This window comes from Pecten maximus, chromosome 1, assembly GCF_902652985.1.
Source record: "Pecten maximus chromosome 1, xPecMax1.1, whole genome shotgun sequence".
Lineage (NCBI taxonomy): Eukaryota > Metazoa > Mollusca > Bivalvia > Pectinida > Pectinidae > Pecten > Pecten maximus.
In genome coordinates this window covers 31,398,596-31,418,636 of record NC_047015.1, presented here as the reverse complement: position 1 = coordinate 31,418,636, position 20,041 = coordinate 31,398,596, and the positions used below count along the sequence as shown (strand labels likewise).

General features: G+C 39.0%; 1 protein-coding gene across 2 annotated transcripts in view; it reads left to right on the top strand.

Moving 5' to 3' along the window:
• The window catches only part of LOC117330322 (BAI1-associated protein 3-like), a 190,663-nt gene that overhangs the window by 34,811 nt on the left and 135,811 nt on the right, over positions 1-20,041 (top strand). The gene's annotated exons all lie outside the window — the stretch shown is intronic.

Here is a 20,041-nt window from a genome sequence, read left to right as displayed (position 1 = left end):
CCTGTCAACTGAATTCCGTCACATGACTCCCTTACTTGTAACATTATCCTGTCAACTGAATTCCGTCACATGACTCCCTTACTTGTAATATTATCCTGTCAACTGAATTCCGTCACATGACTCTCTTACTTGTAACATTATCCTGTCAACTGAATACGGTCACATGACTCCCTTACTTGTAACATTATCCTGTCATCTGAATTCCGTCACATGACTCTCTTACTTGTAACATTATCCTGTCAACTGAATACGGTCACATGACTCCATTACTGGTGATACTATATATCCTGTCTGCTGAACCATCTACAGATGATGTCATATTAATAATTTACCGGCGAGCCATCAATATCTTCTGACAAATGCCCAACTTTCATACTTTTTCTATTTAAATGTTGCATCATGCCTCGTGATGTTGCTAAATTAAAACCATAAAAGCCATTCTATATACATAACATATATCATAAATTTAGTTTTATTTTATGTTTTGTGTCGGACGGTGAACAGACCAATTTATATTTTGAAATTATTTTTTGATGGAATAGATAACTTTTTTTCCCATTCGAATGCGGTGCATAATTTATTGAAAATCAATTATCATTGAAAGCATTGCTATAACATTTTAGTCATAATAATAAAAAGAAGAGAACATGTGTCGGTGCCTAGCTGTTGTTGATCAGTAGTTAATCATATAAATACTCCGTGTTCTCTCCAAGAACAGACGGACAGAGACACAGAATTTGATCATAATAACGCTCATGCACGATGATATAGTTTTATATGGCAGATTATGTAGATTTAAGGCTTATGTGACCGGCATCACAGATTAAAACCATATCGCAAATAACAGTTGAACAATATTTTTGCGGTGTAAGACCCCCCCCCCCCCCAAAAAAAACCCCCACCAAAGCATCCACTACAGTATTGATTCGTAGCAACATTGATTCCTAAAATTAACTATTTCCATAGGAAACTACATTATTAGATGTAAGGAAAATTATAAGTTAAAATTCTGTTGTTTTCCTTTGGGAAATTTTAAGTTACGAATCATCATCAGGTGCATTTGTACTTAAGCTGTTTTAATAAAACATCCAATATCAAAATTTGAGTTGAATTTTCATTTTGCGAACTTAAGTTTCGGATATCTTACCTGGATTATTTTGGGCCTTAGACCCTAGGATTACTTTCGAGACCTTGTAGAAGTAAGGACAAACCGATCGTATGGTGCAGTTTTCTATTCATCATCATCGTATTAAGTTTACATTATCTTTCTATCTATAGTGGGATTTCTACAATCCTTCCACACGGACGCTTTCTACTTGTTTTCTACAATCCTTCCTCACGGACACTCTTTCTACTTGTTTTCTACAATCAATCCACACGGACACTCTTTCTACTTGTTTTCTACAATCAATCCACACGGACACTCTTTCTACTTGTTTTCTACAATCCTTCCACACAGACACACTTTCTACTTGTTTTCTACAATCCTTCCACACGGACACTCTTTCTACTTGTTTTCTACAATCAATCCACACGGACACTCTTTCTACTTGTTTTCTACAATCAATCCACACGGACACTCTTTCTACTTGTTTTCTACAATCAATCCACACGGACACTCTTTCTACTTGTTTTCTACAATCCTTCCACACAGACACACTTTCTACTTGTTTTCTACAATCCTTCCACACGGACACTCTTTCTACTTGTTTTCTACAATCAATCCACACGGACACTCTTTCTACTTGTTTTCTATAATCAATCCACACGGACAGTCTTTCTACTTGTTTTCTACAATCCTTCCAAACGGACACTCTTTCTACTTGTTTTCTACAATCCTTCCACACAGACACACTTTCTACTTGTTTTCTATAATCCTTCCACACAGACACACTTTCTACTTGTTTTCTACAATCCTTCCACACAGACACACTTTCTACTTGTTTTCTATAATCCTTCCACACGGACACTCTTTCTACTTGTTTTCTATAATCCTTCCACACAGACACACTTTCTACTTGTTTTCTACAATCCTTCCACACAGACACTTTTTCTACTTGTTTTCTACAATCAATCCACACGGACACTCTTTCTACTTGTTATCTACAATCCTTCCACACGGACACTCTTTCTACTTGTTTTCTACAATCCTTCCACACTGACACTCTTTCTACTTGTTTTCTACAATCCTTCCACACGGACACTCTTTCTACTTGTTTCCTATAATCCTTCCACACGGACACTCTTTCTACTTGTTTCCTATAATCCTTCCACACTGACACTCTTTCTACTTGTTTTCTACAATCAATCCACACGGACACACTTTCTACTTGTTTTCTACAATCCTTCCACACGGACACTCTTTCTACTTGTTTCCTATAACCAATCCACACGGACACACTTTCTACTTGTTTCCTATAACCAATCCACACAGACACACTTTCTACTTGTTTTCTACAATCCTTCCACACGGACACTCTTTCTACTTGTTTTCTACAATCCTTCCACACGGACACTCTTTCTACTTGTTTCCTATAATCAATCCACACGGACACTCTTTCTACTTGTTTTCTACAATCCTTCCACACGGACACTCTTTCTACTTGTTTCCTATAATCAATCCACATGGACACACTTTCTACTTGTTTTCTACAATCAATCCACACAGACACTCTTTCTACTTGTTTTCTACAATCAATCCACACGAACACTCTTTCTACTTGTTTTCTACAATCCTTCCACACGGACACTCTTTCTACTTGTTTTCTACAATCAATCCACACGGACACTCTTTCTACTTGTTTTCTATAATCCTTCCACACGGACACTCTTTCTACTTGTTTTCTACAATCCTTCCACACAGACACTCTTTCTACTTGTTTTCTACAATCCTTCCACACGGACACTCTTTCTACTTGTTTTCTACAATCCTTCCACACGGACACTCGTTCTACTTGTTTTCTACAATCCTTCCACACAGACGGTTTCTACTTGTTTTCTACAATCCTTCCACACAGACACTCTTTCTACTTGTTTTCTATAATCCTTCCACACGGACACACTTTCTACTTGTTTTCTACAACCAATCCACACGGACACTCTTTCTACTTGTTTTCTACAATCCTTCCACACGGACACTCTTTCTACTTGTTTTCTACAATCCTTCCACACGGACACTCTTTCTACTTGTTTCCTATAATCAATCCACACGGACACACTTTCTACTTGTTTTCTACAATCAATCCACACAGACACTCTTTCTACTTGTTTTCTACAATCAATCCACACGGACACTCTTTCTACTTGTTTTCTACAATCAATCCACACGGACACTCTTTCTACTTGTTTTCTACAATCCTTCAACACGGACACTCTTTCTACTTGTTTTCTACAATCCTTCCACACGGACACTCTTTCTACTTGTTTTCTATAATCCTTCCACACGGACACTCTTTCTACTTGTTTTCTACAATCCTTCCACACAGACACACTTTCTACTTGTTTTCTATAATCCTTCCACACGGACACTCTTTCTACTTGTTTTCTACAATCCTTCCACACGGACACTCTTTCTACTTGTTTTCTACAATCCTTCCACACAGACACACTTTCTACTTGTTTTCTATAATCCTTCCACACGGACACTCTTTCTACTTGTTTTCTACAGTCCTTCCACACGGACACTCTTTCTACTTGTTTTCTACAATCCTTCCACACGGACACTCTTTCTACTTGTTTTCTACAATCCTTCCACACAGACACTCTTTCTACTTGTTTTCTACAATCCTTCCACACGGACACTCTTTCTACTTGTTTTCTACAATCCTTCCACACGGACACTCGTTCTACTTGTTTTCTACAATCCTTCCACACAGACGGTTTCTACTTGTTTTCTACAATCCTTCCACACAGACACTCTTTCTACTTGTTTTCTATAATCCTTCCACACGGACACACTTTCTACTTGTTTTCTACAATCCTTCCACACGGACACACTTTCTACTTGTTTTCTACAATCCTTCCACACGGACACTCTTTCTACTTGTTTTCTACAATCCTTCCACACGGACACTCTTTCTACTTGTTTTCTATAATCAATCCACACGGACACACTTTCTACTTGTTTTCTATAATCAATCCACACAGACACACTTTCTACTTGTTTTCTACAATCCTTCCACACAGACACACTTTCTACTTGTTTTCTATAATCCTTCCACACAGACACACTTTCTACTTGTTTTCTACAATCCTTCCACACGGACACTCTTTCTACTTGTTTTCTACAATCCTTCCACACAGACACACTTTCTACTTGTTTTCTATAATCCTTCCACACGGACACTCTTTCTACTTGTTTTCTACAGTCCTTCCACACGGACACTCTTTCTACTTGTTTTCTACAATCAATCCACACGGACACTCTTTCTACTTGTTTTCTACAATCCTTCCACACGGACACTCTTTCTACTTGTTTTCTACAATCCTTCCACACGGACACTCTTTCTACTTGTTTTCTACAATCCTTCCACACGGACACTCTTTCTACTTGTTTTCTACAATCCTTCCACACGGACACTCTTTCTACTTGTTTTCTACAATCCTTCCACACGGACACTCTTTCTACTTGTTTTCTACAATCCTTCCACACGGACACTCTTTCTACTTGTTTTCTATAATCCTTCCACACGGACACTCTTTCTACTTGTTTTCTACAATCCTTCCACACAGACACACTTTCTACTTGTTTTCTATAATCCTTCCACACGGACACTCTTTCTACTTGTTTTCTACAATCCTTCCACACGGACACTCGTTCTACTTGTTTTCTACAATCCTTCCACACAGACGGTTTCTACTTGTTTTCTACAATCCTTCCACACAGACACTCTTTCTACTTGTTTTCTATAATCCTTCCACACGGACACACTTTCTACTTGTTTTCTACAATCCTTCCACACGGACACACTTTCTACTTGTTTTCTATAATCAATCCACACGGACACACTTTCTACTTGTTTTCTACAATCCTTCCACACGGACACACTTTCTACTTGTTTTCTACAATCCTTCCACACGGACACTCTTTCTACTTGTTTTCTACAATCCTTCCACACGGACACTCTTTCTACTTGTTTTCTATAATCAATCCACACGGACACACTTTCTACTTGTTTTCTATAATCAATCCACACAGACACACTTTCTACTTGTTTTCTACAATCCTTCCACACAGACACACTTTCTACTTGTTTTCTATAATCCTTCCACACAGACACACTTTCTACTTGTTTTCTACAATCCTTCCACACGGACACACTTTCTACTTGTTTTCTATAATCAATCCACACGGACACTCTTTCTACTTGTTTTCTACAATCCTTCCACACGGACACTCTTCCTTATTTTTAATTACATGAATCTTTGTGACATTGTTGATGTTCGTTTTCAGGAGGCGCTCTCTTATGTGTCATTTCAATGTCTGCTTACCGTTTAACGGTAATAGTTGGTTGTTACTCTTTAACAGCCATGGTATAGCTCCATATCTATGATATATCATATGATAGGCACATCGGCTTGTCTTCTTCTTATTTTTTAATTTTACTTCACACTAAATGATGTAGACTATCATCATTATCTGTGTTTTACGTCACACTATACGATGTAGGGCTATCATCATTATAAATTTATGCGTTTTACTTTACACTATTCGATGTTGGACTATCATCATTATATGTGTATTACGTCACACTATACGATGTAGGACTATCATCATTATCTATGTTTTACGTCACACTATACGATGTAGGACTATCATCATTATCTGTGTTTTACGCCACACTATACGATGTAGGACTATCATCATTATCTGTGTTTCACGTCACACTAAAAGATGTTGGACTATCATCATTATCTATGTTTTACGTCACACTATACGATGTAGGACTATCATCATTATCTGTGTTTTACGTCACACTATACGATGTAGGACTATCATCATTATCTGTGTTTCACGTCACACTAAAAGATGTTGGACTATCATCATTATCTATGTTTTACGTCACACTATACGATGTAGGACTATCATCATTATCTGTGTTTTACGTCACACTATACGATGTAGGACTATCATCATTATCTGTGTTTCACGTCACACTAAAAGATGTTGGACTATCATCATTATCTGTGTTTTACAATAATTTACATGAAAAGAACATAAACGTATGCGTGCAAAGAGTGGCGTTGTAGTGTGCTTACATCAGAAAGGATAGCGTGATTGGTACAATTGGTTACAGGAATTTAAGTATGGAAATATGCATTAGTGAAGATGTTATTTATGGGATTTTAAATACGCTGAAAGTTTATGCAGCACCCCACAGGCTTCCAAAGACACAGTATTTCCTGGTTTGATAATGAATTGTCGTATATCTTTTATGAGTACGGCAGAGAACCAATACTTACCGAGTGCAAAACGTGAGTTTTGGGCGTCCCCGAGTGTTTATTGTCAGAGGCAAGCGTGACATATACACGGTTTTCAATGGCAAACTATTCAGTCTGAGTAAGTCCAAAATAAAACATTCATGGCAATTTATACTATATGTAACCGCAGTTCTTGATGGTGAAATCGGACGCCATCACATTATTTTTTGGCTTAAACTTTTTGTTGTTTTACAAAAACTTTGGCCCGCAGAGAATAACATAAGGGTTTTAATGCTGGAGAAAAACGGAAAACCGACATGGTCTGGCACGGACAATATACCCTTTTATAAAATTCCGGTTCACCAGCCGACCACCATGTCTGGTACGATACCTATTTCACAAGCCGACCACCATGTCTGGTATGATACCCACTTCACCAGCCGACCACCATGTCTGGTACGATACCCACTTCACCAGCCGACCACCATGTCTGGTACGATACCCACTTCATCACCCGACAACAAAAACTTTGGCCCGCAGAGAATAACATAAGGGTTTTAATGCTGGAGAAAAACGGAAAACCGACATGGTCTGGCACGGACAATATACCCTTTTATAAAATTCCGGTTCACCAGCCGACCACCATGTCTTGTGTGATACCCACTTCACCAGCCGACCACCATGTCTGGTATGATACCTATTTCACCAGCCGACCACCATATCTGGTACGATACCCACTTCATCACCCGACCGCCATGTCTGGTGTGATACCCATTTCACCAGCTGACCACCATGTCTGGTGTGATACCCACTTCACCAGCTGACCACCATGTATGGTACGATACCCACTTCACCAGCTGACCGCCATGTCTGGTACGATACCCACTTCACCAGCTGACCGCCATGTCTGGTATGATACCTATTTCACCAGCTGACCGCCATGTCTGGTATGATACCTATTTCACTAGCTGACCGCCATGTCTGGTACGATACCCATTTCACCAACCGACCACCATGTCTGGTATGATACCCACTTCACCATCTAACCACCATGTCTGGTACGATACCCATTTCACCAGCTGACCACCATGTCTGGTGTGATACCCACTTCACCAGCTGACCACCATGTCTGGTACGATACCCACTTCACCAGCTGACCGCCATGTCTGGTATGATACCTATTTCACCAGCTGACCACCATGTCTGGTATGATACCTATTTCACCAGCTGACCGCCATGTCTGGTATGATACCTATTTCACCAGCTGACCGCCATGTCTGGTACGATACCTATTTCACCAGCTGATCGCCATGTCTGGTACGATACCTATTTCACCAGCTGACCGCCATGTTTGGTACGATACCTATTTCACCAGCTGACCACCATGTTTGGTACGATACCTATTTCACCAGCTGACCGCCATGTTTGGTACGATACCTATTTCACCAGCTGACCACCATGTCTGGTGTGATACCCACTTCACCATCTAACCACCATGTCTGGTACGATACACACTTCACCAGCTGACCACCATGTCTGGTACGATACTTATTTCACCAGCTGACCGCCATGTCTGGTACGATACCTACTTCACCAGCCGACCACCATGTCTGGTACGATACACACTTCACCAGCTGACCACCATGTCTGGTACGATACTTATTTCACCAGCCGACCACCATGTCTGGTATGATACCTATTTCACCAGCTGACCGCCATGTCTGGTACGATACCTATTTCACCAGCTGACCGCCATGTCTGTTGTGAATTAAATCTGTGTATGTGTATGGACTGTCAAAGGTAATGACTTTAAACATTAAATCATATAATAGGTAAGTTAACTATATCATTGCATAGTTTTGATATTTATCTATATTTGAATTACCACGGCTATCCTCTCCATGACTTTCATTTTTATCGTTCTACTGTAACTCGCTGTGTGATTATTTCATTTGACTTGTCATGATTTAAATACTTTTACATAAAATATATGTTTTACTTCCAAGAATCCTTCGATGATTCATATCCAAGTCAAAATCTTATCCAAATCCATTGCAGAACAAATTATAAACAAAATATTTGACAGAAGCATCGCGCACCGTCATTCTAATGCATAAGATAAATGGCTTACTCCCAGTGGACACGATGAATATTTATAAGTTTGTGTGTACCCTTCCGGGACGGAATATGTTGACAGATTCAGTTAGGTCTGGATAGCCACACATGTCCCTACTAATGACCTCCTCCTCCACAAATGGACCTTCGGAAAGCACAATTAGAAGAAATCCATTAGGGATAGCATTAATTATTCACAGTCCTCGGTATGTCTCATTAATATCTTACTGACAACAGCCTAATCAAACATGTGGCCGAAATTGGGCCAACCAATTCTGTCTTTTGCAGATTTGATGTGTACATACACAGCTGAAATATACATTATTTACGTTAATCGTAATTTTCCTTCATTTCGTAAGTAGTTTGTATTCTTTAATGGGAGTTTGTGATATCTGGAATTTTAGTGGTATCTAAACCACATCGACAAATGATTTCGAAAATCCGTGTTCGTTTAGCTGTTAAGAGATGCAATAAAATTGGCTTCTGAATGACAATTCAAATCACAAAGGAACTAAATGATTTGGGAAAACCATCTTCATTGCATTAGTGAGTTTTAGTGTGGGTTAGTTATCCGAATGTTTCAAGAACACGTGAAAATGGATTTAAAGAGAGACATTAAGGAACTTTGAATATTTACGAGTTTCTGAAATCGCGCATTTAGTTAATGTCGTTCTTACATGTTTTGTACTTAACACTATACACATATACAGCATACAAAACTATACACATATACAGCATACAAAACACGTATATGTTTCTGTTTATTCATGCGTATATGCTCTAATTCTATCTTTTTCAGCCCAAGAAGCTTTACCTATAGAATATCACCTGATGTATTTTTCTTGACGTTAAGAAAATATGTCGTTGGTAACATGAGGTCATACTATCGATTCCCAAAGAATTTTAATATCTATAGAGATGAAGCTGTGTCGTAGTCCATTGTTTGTCGCCCCGCATGACATGTATAACAGGTTTACATACATACATACACGTTTGATTCCTGAGTATTATACTGGAGGTGTAATCTGCTCAGCTTAAGTTGATATAACGATTTACAGTTCGAGGGCAGAAAAATTGTAGATAATATAAACGTAACTCTTTGGAACATACATATCAGATTGCAGGGGTGTATCCGTATTTTATAATAATTTCTACTTTACCATCGTTCAGGACAATGAGGATATCGATCTTTCGAACTTGGAACAATTGCAGATGATGATAAACACTTAAACTTAAGACAGACTACACAATATACGTGAATACGTGAACAACTCCTTCGTATCAATTTAAGAACAACATATCTGAAGTAGTATTTGCAGGATTTACACACAGGAGCAACTTCCCTTTCTAAAATGAATGAGGAAATGAAAGGCTTTACACTTGTTAGACAACACAGAATGTTCTGATACAGCTCTGGCCTCACAGATACAGCTCTGGCCTCACAGATACAACTTGCGTGCCGTGACAAACACATATATGTCTAGAAAATACGTTTGGGAACTATTAATTCTATAAACTGCCATGGCCGTAAAATCGTGAACAAACGACAAAGCATTCCCGACAGACTGTAGCTGTCCAAGACTAAGACAGCTTCTGTCTGTATGATTCTGTTTCCTCACAGAATCGCAATTTAATGATTACTAAATGAATAATCAACGTTTCCAGTAGCCCTATATCACTTCATTATCATCTAGAAATCAATGAAGCAACGAAGACATTTCACGATTTTTCCTTTGAAAATTTCCTAAACAATGTGTTCAAAGACAATGCACAAAGGAAAACACGTTTAACGAGCTATACATAGGAAAAATCTAAATCTAATCTACATTCGACTGTATTTTCCCGGAACCTTTAATTAGGTCAAATAAAAGTTGGTTTGCAAACAAGAATACAGTTATAGAGTGGGGTTTGGAGAAATAGTCATTAAATTTTCCCCGAAAAAACTATGAAAGCCGGTAGACTACTTTATGTAGACATTCCTGTGTCATTGCTCATTCTGGCTGGTCTTGGGAAATGACCGGAAATTGGCTTGAATAATGGGTATTCTGCTCCAATGATCTCAATTACAGAAATAAATTCCACAGACATTATCAAAAACCATCAATTTGGTTTTAATGTATCGAACTCTGCATTTGTATTGCATGATGCCTGTTCTTTATGTGTGTTTTGTACAAACTTTTGAGATTGCAGGTGATAGACACTGTAGTGTTGGTGGACTGTAGTCCCCGGGGTTTACCGTACAGGTGGTGACACTGTTGGTGGAATGTAGTCCCCGAGGTTTACCGTACAGGTGGTGACACTGTTGGTGGACTGTAGTCCCGAGGTTTACCGTACAGATGGTAGACACTGTTGGTGGACTGTAGTCCCGAGGTTTACCGTACAGGTGGTGACACTGTTGGTGGACTGTAGTCCCGAGGTTTACCGTACAGATGGTAGACACTGTTGGTGGACTGTAGTCCCCGAGGTTACCGTACAGGTGGTAGATACTGTTGGTGGACTGTAGTCCCGAGGTTTACCGTACAGGTGGTAGACACTGTTGGTGGACTGTAGTCCCCGAGGTTTACCGTACAGGTGGTGACACTGTTGGTGGACTGTTGTCCCCGAGGTTTACCGTACAGATGGTAGACACTGTTGGTGGACTGTAGTCCCGAGGTTTACCGTACAGGTGGTGACACTGTTGGTGGACTGTAGTCCCGAGGTTTACCGTACAGATGGTAGACACTGTTGGTGGACTGTAGTCCCCGAGGTTACCGTACAGGTGGTAGACACTGTTGGTGGACTGTAGTCCCGAGGTTTACCGTACAGGTGGTAGACACTGTTGGTGGACTGTAGTCCCCGAGGTTTACCGTACAGGTGGTGACACTGTTGGTGGACTGTAGTCCCGAGGTTTACCGTACAGGTGGTGACACTGTTGGTGGACTGTAGTCCCGAGGTTTACCGTACAGGTGGTAGACACTGTTGGTGGAATATAGTCCCGAGGTTTACCGTACAGGTGGTAGACTCTGTTGGTGGACTGTAGTCCCCGAGGTTTACCGTACAGGTGGTAGACACTGTTGGTGGACTGTAGTCCCCAAGGTTTTCTGTACAGGTGGTAGACACTGTTGGTGGACTGTAGTCCCCGAGGTTTACCGTACAGGTGGTGACACTGTTGGTGGACTGTAGTCGCCGAGGTTTACCGTACAGGTGATAGACACTGTTGGTGGACTTCAGTCCCCGAGGTTTACCGTACAGGTGGTAGACACTGTTGGTGGACTGTAGTCCCCGAGGTTTACCGTACAGGTGGTGACACTGTTGGTGGACTGTAGTCCCCGAGGTTTACCGTACAGGTGGTAGACACTGTTGGTGGACTGTAGTCGCCGAGGTATGCCGTACAGGTGGTAGACACTGTTGGTGGACTGTAGTCCCCGAGGTTTACCGTACAGGTGGTAGACACTGTTGGTGGACTGTAGTCCCGAGGTTTACCGTACATGTGGTAGACACTGTTGGTGGACTGTAGTCCTCGAGGTTTACCGTGCAGGTGGTAGACACGTGTTGGTGGACTGTAGTCCCCGAGGTTTACCGTACAGGTGGTAGACACTGTTGGTGGAATGTAGTCCCGAGGTTTACCGTACAGGTGGTGACACTGTTGGTGGACTGTAATCCCCGAGGTTTACCGTACAGTTGGTGACATAGACTGGCCACCAGACCCTAAGTTTTTTTTTTTTAAGAATTGCCAAGCTAAATTCTAATACCAGATTATCTGCCCCTAGTTTGAAACTTAGGATCTAGAATCAGACATATCCTAGGGATCAAAATCATAAAGCTCAATTTTATTTATAATTTTAATATTCTAGAGACAGGGGGCCAGTCTAGTGGTGACACTGTTGGTGGAATGTAGTCCCGAGGTTTACCGTATCCAGTATGTCACGTTTTAGTTTGAATAGTGACACTCCTCAGAACATACAGAATGCCTGACTTCTTTTGAGATCTAATATTGAAAATTATGAAATTGATCAAAGATGTGGCTGATGCAACTCCCTATCTAGATTTTGAAATTGATTCCGGCCTCTTTTGAGTCACATTTGTCGCCTGCTTGGTTTTCTTTAACATCATTGACGAATCCTAGAAGGACGAAACAGTTGTTTAATTCAATTTTGACGTTCGCATTTAACTCTGAAATTGTATTGAGCTGTGCTGATATCTTGTGTGTCTATATATATTGTTTCAACAATATCAGCTGTAACAAACCAAACATAGGGACTTACTGATTACACGGTCAATGTGTTGTAAGTCGGGCTCTCTGTAAGGTCCTGAAGCCTTTGAGCTATATCCCCGAGAAATAAGACAAACACATATCATCTAGAAAGAAACATTATGGTCACTTTCAGTATGATATAGATTTAAAAACTTGGAGATGGAAGGAAACTGATTACTATCTGTTTTGAACTTTGTCACTTCGAGACACCTCAGAACAGCAATAATATTGAATATTGTATTCTTTTGCGTCGCGTGCTGTAGCCCACTTGTAAAGATTTCGATAAAAATGCTCGTTGTAGAAGCAGAATAATTACGCAGCGGGTTAATTATAATCCCAGCCAGTACATGTCAGCCAAGGTGTAAGGAAATTAAATTACTGACACAAGCCAATTAACCTAATCACTTTAAATTGACTGCTCCGATATAAAATCTAGGTTATTAAAAATCTTGATGATATCTTATTCAGAAAAATGATTTTACTCTCTACTGGATCCAAGGTGCCACTAGAAAGAAAGGAAAAATAGAATGAGACCGAATGGGAACAATGGAGAAACTGAGTAATTCTAAAGATAAGCTCAAGACTATAAGCGCGGTGTTCCTGCAGCCCAGACGGAAACCAATACGCTAACAAACATCCTTCCTCTAGTTATATAAAATCCATTATCCAATTTGAAAAATTACGATATCTTGAATCTGAAAAGTGAAACGCGTAGGCGTGGAAGTATGGAAATACTCCCGACGATGACTCGTTTCCGTGTGTAATTTAGTCTCAATTCAGAATAAATCATATATATTCCCGGATGTCTGTGGTACATTTTCAGTAAAAGTGCAAGTGGGCGAATAAACTACATAGGAAACCATATCTACTAGATTTTAGGAAAGATGAATTGTGTCCACATTTGTTGTTTTAAAGACTAATTTCATAATCAAAGCTGTTATTTTGTACAATCCTTTGGTTACGAAGTTTTCGCCTACGTGCAGATAACTAAGATTCGACTTATGACGATGGTCAGTTGATTGAGCGTCTCTCTGTTTTTACAATATTACCGGACGGCAGTATAAAACCAAAAGTGTCAGGGTAAGAACCTCGGAGCCTAAACTGACACTTTGTTTTTTAAATTTTCACGTATAACAAGTAACCACTGATTGAACGTGTTTTAATTTCACTGAAATTTAATCACTATGGTACTAATTCAAATACAATACACTGATTCGTGAACCTAGTTTATATGTTATCGGCTAGGAAGTTCATTTATAAATCAATCCTTTTATAACCGAAACTTATATAACCAAATTAAATTGTAATTGTAGAAGCTTTAAAGCAATGGCTTATGATTCTACTAAAACAAAACAAATACTTTCGAATTCTGATATTGAATAGAGTGTATATATCCAGCTCTCCGATAACGTTAATGACTGTGATGGACTTAATAATATTTATCATTTTTTTCATTAATAAACAGTAATTTTTCTGTATTTCGACGTCAATTTAGACCGAGCTGAATAGAAATATTGCGAATCACAAAGTTAATCCATATTAGAACCAACCAAAGTCTATGTCTTATGATCCTACTGTATATTACGTTCCTACTGTGTATTACGTTCCTACTGTGTATTACGTTACTACTGTATATTACGTTCCTACAGTGTATTTAGTTCCTACTGTGTATTTAGTTCCTTCTGTGTATTACGTTACTACTGTATATTACGTTCCTACAGTGTATTTAGTTCCTACTGTGTATTTAGTTCCTACTGTGTATTAGTTCCTACTGTGTATTAGTTCCTTCTGTGTATTACGTTCCTACTGTGTATTACGTTCCTACTGTGTATTACGTTCCTACTGTGTATTTAGTTCCTTCTGTGTATTACGTTACTACTGAATATTACGTTCCTACAGTGTATTTAGTTCCTACTGTGTATTTAGTTCCTACTGTGTATTAGTTCCTACTGTGTATTACGTTCCTACTGTGTATTACGTTCCTACTGTGTTTTACGTTCCTACTGTGTATTACGTTCCTACTGTGTATTAGTTCCTATAAGACTCTTTCATATGTGTGTATGTAGGATAGGGATATTCCACCCGAGGGGTCACAAAATGTGGTGAAACCCGAGGCTTGCCGAGGGTTTTACCACATTTTGTGATCCCGAGGGTGGAATATCCCTATCCTACATACACACATAATGGAAGAGTCTTTTTCTCTCATATCACTACCAAATTTCTGGCGAAAGAGTCCCTCAGCCATCCAATTTGTTCAATTTTTTAAGTTCTTTATTTGACGTTTTTACAAAAAATACTTATGATATTCTGAAAGATCATTCCCAATTTTGGCAAACTATGTTTGCACCCAAATTCCATTCCTTTTGTGGTTAAGTGATGAACGAATGAAAAATTCGCCAATAAAAATTGCTTTAACTTGACCGACTTTTGACGTGGCCGAAATTGTCAACATCCGAGAAAAAGTAGTTCTAACAACAATAACTTGAAAAATCCAACTCTGAAATGAGTTTTCCAATTTTACATATAATTTGATTTGCACCTCGACATATTTGATCATTTCACGGAACACAATGTACTTTTTATTGCCAAGTCACATTCTTTTATAAAATACTACGTCACTACATGACGTCACGACTGTCATTGGAATTCCATTCATAGTTCAAGGCTATTGAGAGTGATGTCGATCTCGATCGCCATGTTTCGTGGGTGGTAGTTTTAAATTCACAGTGATTTTGGCAACTTAATGTGTGAACCAGCGAACAGTGACTAGATACGAGTATTCGATCTTTTCTGTGACATAGGATTATATATGTGTTTAACCGGTTTTCTTGATGGAATGATGAAGGTAGGTCCGTCGATAACGATGGAAGGCTAAGATGACAGTTAGTTATCCCGGTTACTCTACACAAATAAAGACTATGTGTTACAATTAAAATAAATATATATTTTTATATGAACATCGAGGGGTGTCATTTTTACCGAATGTTTGTTCTTTTAAGAGCCAATTCCCAATTTCCAATTAGAAAGGTTAATGAGTAGCCCTACTGTAGGCCTAGGCCTACTGTAGAGTAAACAAATTCCAGGCCCCTTGTGCTGACGCAAACGGAACCATTTCATCGGTTGTGATGTTTGACATTTTCTTTTTTATAAACTTTTTTTTATTTATGGCCTTTTATTCAACTTCCTATCATTGTCAGGTGATTGTGTATTTGCATGTTTTAATGGCAAATGACAAACCTGTAGGGTAGACCAGTCTGTACAGTACTGTACTGTACAGTCGTAACTGTTATTAAACTGTTATAACAGGCCCGTACTGTAGCCCTAGTCTACAGTAACGGAGTTAGGCTATATTTTCGCTCAGATGAAATGTCTAATCGTTTAAGCGTGTAGCCCTATCGGTTTATTGTTGGTATGATATATATTTATCTCAGAATGTATGTATTTCTATGATTAAGTCCAACGTTTCAAAACCGACACCGACCATAAGGACTGTCGGATATAAACACAAGCAGACGACCTTGTAAGAGTTGTCCCCCTTGAACGCAGATTGCTCCGCGCGCGTGAAATGCTATGTAAGATAGATTTATCTTACATAGCTATCTTACATGGGCAAACTCTATCCAACATGGCGAGATATGAGAGAATACTGTGTATTACGTTCCTACTGTGTATTAGTTCCATCTGTGTATTACGTTCCTACTGTGTATTACGTTCCTACTGTGTATTACGTTCCTACTGTGTATTAGTTCCTACTGTGTATTACGTTCCTACTGTGTATTAGTTCCTACTGTGTATTACGTTCCTACTGTGTATTACGTTCCTACTGTGTATACGTTCCTACTGTGCATTACGTTCCTACTGTGTATTACGTTCCTACTGTGTATTACGTTCCTACTGTGTATTGCGTTCCTACAGTGTATTTGGTTCCTATTGTGTGTTTAGTTCCTATTGTGTATTTATTTCCTACTGTGTATTTAGTTCCTACTGTGTATTAAGTTCTTACTGTGTATTACGTTCCTACTGTGCATTACGTTCCTACTGTGTATTACGTTCCTACTGTGCATTACGTTCCTACTGTGTATTACGTTCCTACTGTGTATTACGTTCCTACTGTGTATTACGTTCCTACTGTGTATTACGTTCCTACTGTGCATTACGTTCCTACTGTGTATTACGTTCCTACTGTGCATTACGTTCCTACTGTGTATTACGTTCCTACTGTGCATTACGTTCCTACTGTGTATTACGTTCCTACAGTGTATTACGTTCCTACTGTGTATTACGTTCCTACTGTGTATTTATTTCCTACTGTGTATTACGTTCCTACTGTGTATTTAGTTCCTATTGTGTATTTAATTCTTACTGTGTATTTCAGTATCAATGTACCCTGTTAAGAATTGGTGCGTGGTGCTAGAATACTTTCGCATGGACAATTCAGGCTGATGTCGACGACACAAATGTTTGTATTCTTTACCTGCTAGACTTTATCACGTAGACGTGACACAGGGCAAGGACCGTGCGTGTATGACGTTCCAAGATAAAAAAAGAACAACTAAAAAAACCCAAGCTAGTCGCATGTGGCTGATGTAGAGATCCAATACTACGACCAATAGCAAACAAGATAAAATGGGACATGAAGGTCCCTTAAGCAATTACAAATAAAATGTCTGTGCTAATGCAGACGACTGGTGCCTTTTCGTTTAAGCGAACAAACCGATTCCGCCTTTCTGAAAATGTATGATTTCATGCATTATAGACCTACAGATGATAACCCAAGCATTGGAATTCTTTATCCGCCAGGTCCGCTTGAATATAAAATAAAATCACTAGGGCGTCCTAATTTCATAAACGATGAACTCTGTTCAATTCCGAAAAATCTTTTGGACAGCGATTAACGAAAATCTCTTTGTAGACTGGACAAGAGGCTTGATAAACATCAAACCAAATAATTCCATGGTTTGAAATATGATAATGCCAACTGGACTGAAATCTTCATGCTATGGTCATACTTTTGGAACTCTAACTTCAGAGGTGAATCAAAATCAAAACATTTTGGAAAAGTGTTCGTTTCGCGATTTTTTTCAGATTACTGTTTCGCAGTGTTTCTTTTTATTCAGAAAACAATGCAAAGTAGTTATACACGTATAAACGAGATATTTATTGTACGAACTGCTAAAATTTCGTGATTGACGTCATTTCTCCACTGAGGCCGCGATAGGTCGGTAGATTAGAGTACTGGATGCCATGGGTTTCCAGGGCGCGACGGTTTAAACACGACTATACCTGCTAAGGGTTCGTAGAGTGTAACGCAATTAGAAGCCTTGGCTAGAGAAGATGGGCAAACGACGGACCAGTTAGAATCAGTCAATTCTTCTATGCATTTTTAGCGGAATGGGAGTATGTATACGTACAAATGTACCAATGTTCTATGCTGTAGAAAGTAATGTAGACATTATAAATTTATTCATATCCGCGTTGCTCTTTTATTCAACGTTGTTGTATGGAAGGCCATGGACTCAATTATTGGACCCGGTTCCACAATCGCTCAAATAAACAAACGGGCGATGAAACCAAACGCGGTAATGGATGTATATTTACATATAAATGTTAGCTGCTGTCTATTCAAAGGTTTTGATAGAGTTGGTAGATTTACTTTCATCGATTCTTTTTTTATGTATTACAGTATTCACTTGTGGGTACCAAACCAGTACATTAACTTAATCATGGGCACAATTACAGCATCCGCTTACACAATGTACACTGTATCTCCCTAATGTTTTCAGATTTGAAATTATAGCTAAGAAACATTGCAATGAATGTTATTGTGACATATCGCTCTGTTAATCCAGACAGCACTATCGACGTCGACAGCTTTTGTGTGAAGAAAATTTATTATCTTTAACAGGTAGTGTTTCCCCAATTCATAGATCTAAAGTTTATTCCATATATAGTCCATATAACTACATCGGGCAATATGCATTTGTTGGGCGAACTTGCTGCCTGTCAAAGAAATGACTGGAGAGATGTCATGCCAGTGACATGCCATCCGGATGGACGCCGCAAAGGTGCTAGTGACATGCCAGTCCAATGTACAACCTTTTAGAAATAGGATTCAATATCTTTTGGTGCATAGAATAAGATAAGACATTGTAAAAGTTGGTCCTCCGATGCGGTCGATGCCAAAAAATTATTTGAATTCGGGAAAATTCTAAATAACCCGATAATGCAACTTTACGGTCATAATGAAATATCGATTGCAAATAACAAACACATTTTTCGCATATAAGAGTATTTGTATGATATGGATTGAAGGTTTGCATTCAAAAACTCAGTTTTCAGTTTTTTGATATTTATTTTTTTGATTTTGAAAACGGTCACATTTAGGTCGAAACATGGCAATATGCGCCATACTTCCTTCAACCTTCACGCCTATGCTCAGCATCGTAAGTGAGGTACACCGAAACATAAGTCCATTCTGGTATCAGTATGATGGATCGGAAATTACATATCATGCCAATGTTCAAGTGGCATACAATTCTGGTGTGAATATAATGGAACGGTAGAGATGTTACGTGAATGTCTGCGACATGACATCCCAGTGTCAATATAATGACCAGGGAGAAATGTCATGTGAATGTCTCCGACATGACATCCCAGTGTCAATATAATGACCAGGGAAAATTGTCATGTGAATGTCTGTGACATGAAATCCCAGTTTCAATATAATGACCAGGGAGAAATGTCATGTGAATGTCTCCGACATGACATCCCAGTGTCAATATAATGACCAGGGAGAAATGTCATGTGAATGTCTCCGACATGAAATCCCAGTTTCAATATAATGACCAGGGAAAATTGTCATGTGAATGTCTGTGACATGACATCCCAGTTTCAATATAATGACCAGGGAGAAATGTCATGTGAATGTCTCTGACATGACATTCTGGTGTATATATAAGGGAACGGTAGATGACAAAGTTTCAGTGAAATGACACAATGTAGGCACATGGAATTCCGCGGATGTGTCTCGCGCCACGTCACCTCGGACGTGATGGGGGAAGCTTTCATGCTGTAAACAAGGAACTTCTTTTCAAAACAACATTGCTTATATAAGATGATGATATATTAATCAAAATCCTTAAACTGCTTTCTTTTAAAATCAAAATTGATATTCTTATACTTCGGCAAATGTATTTTGCGGTGAATTAAGCTTTTGAATCGCTTACATATCAGTAAACATACTATATCCGAGTCAATGTGTGAGGCACGCCA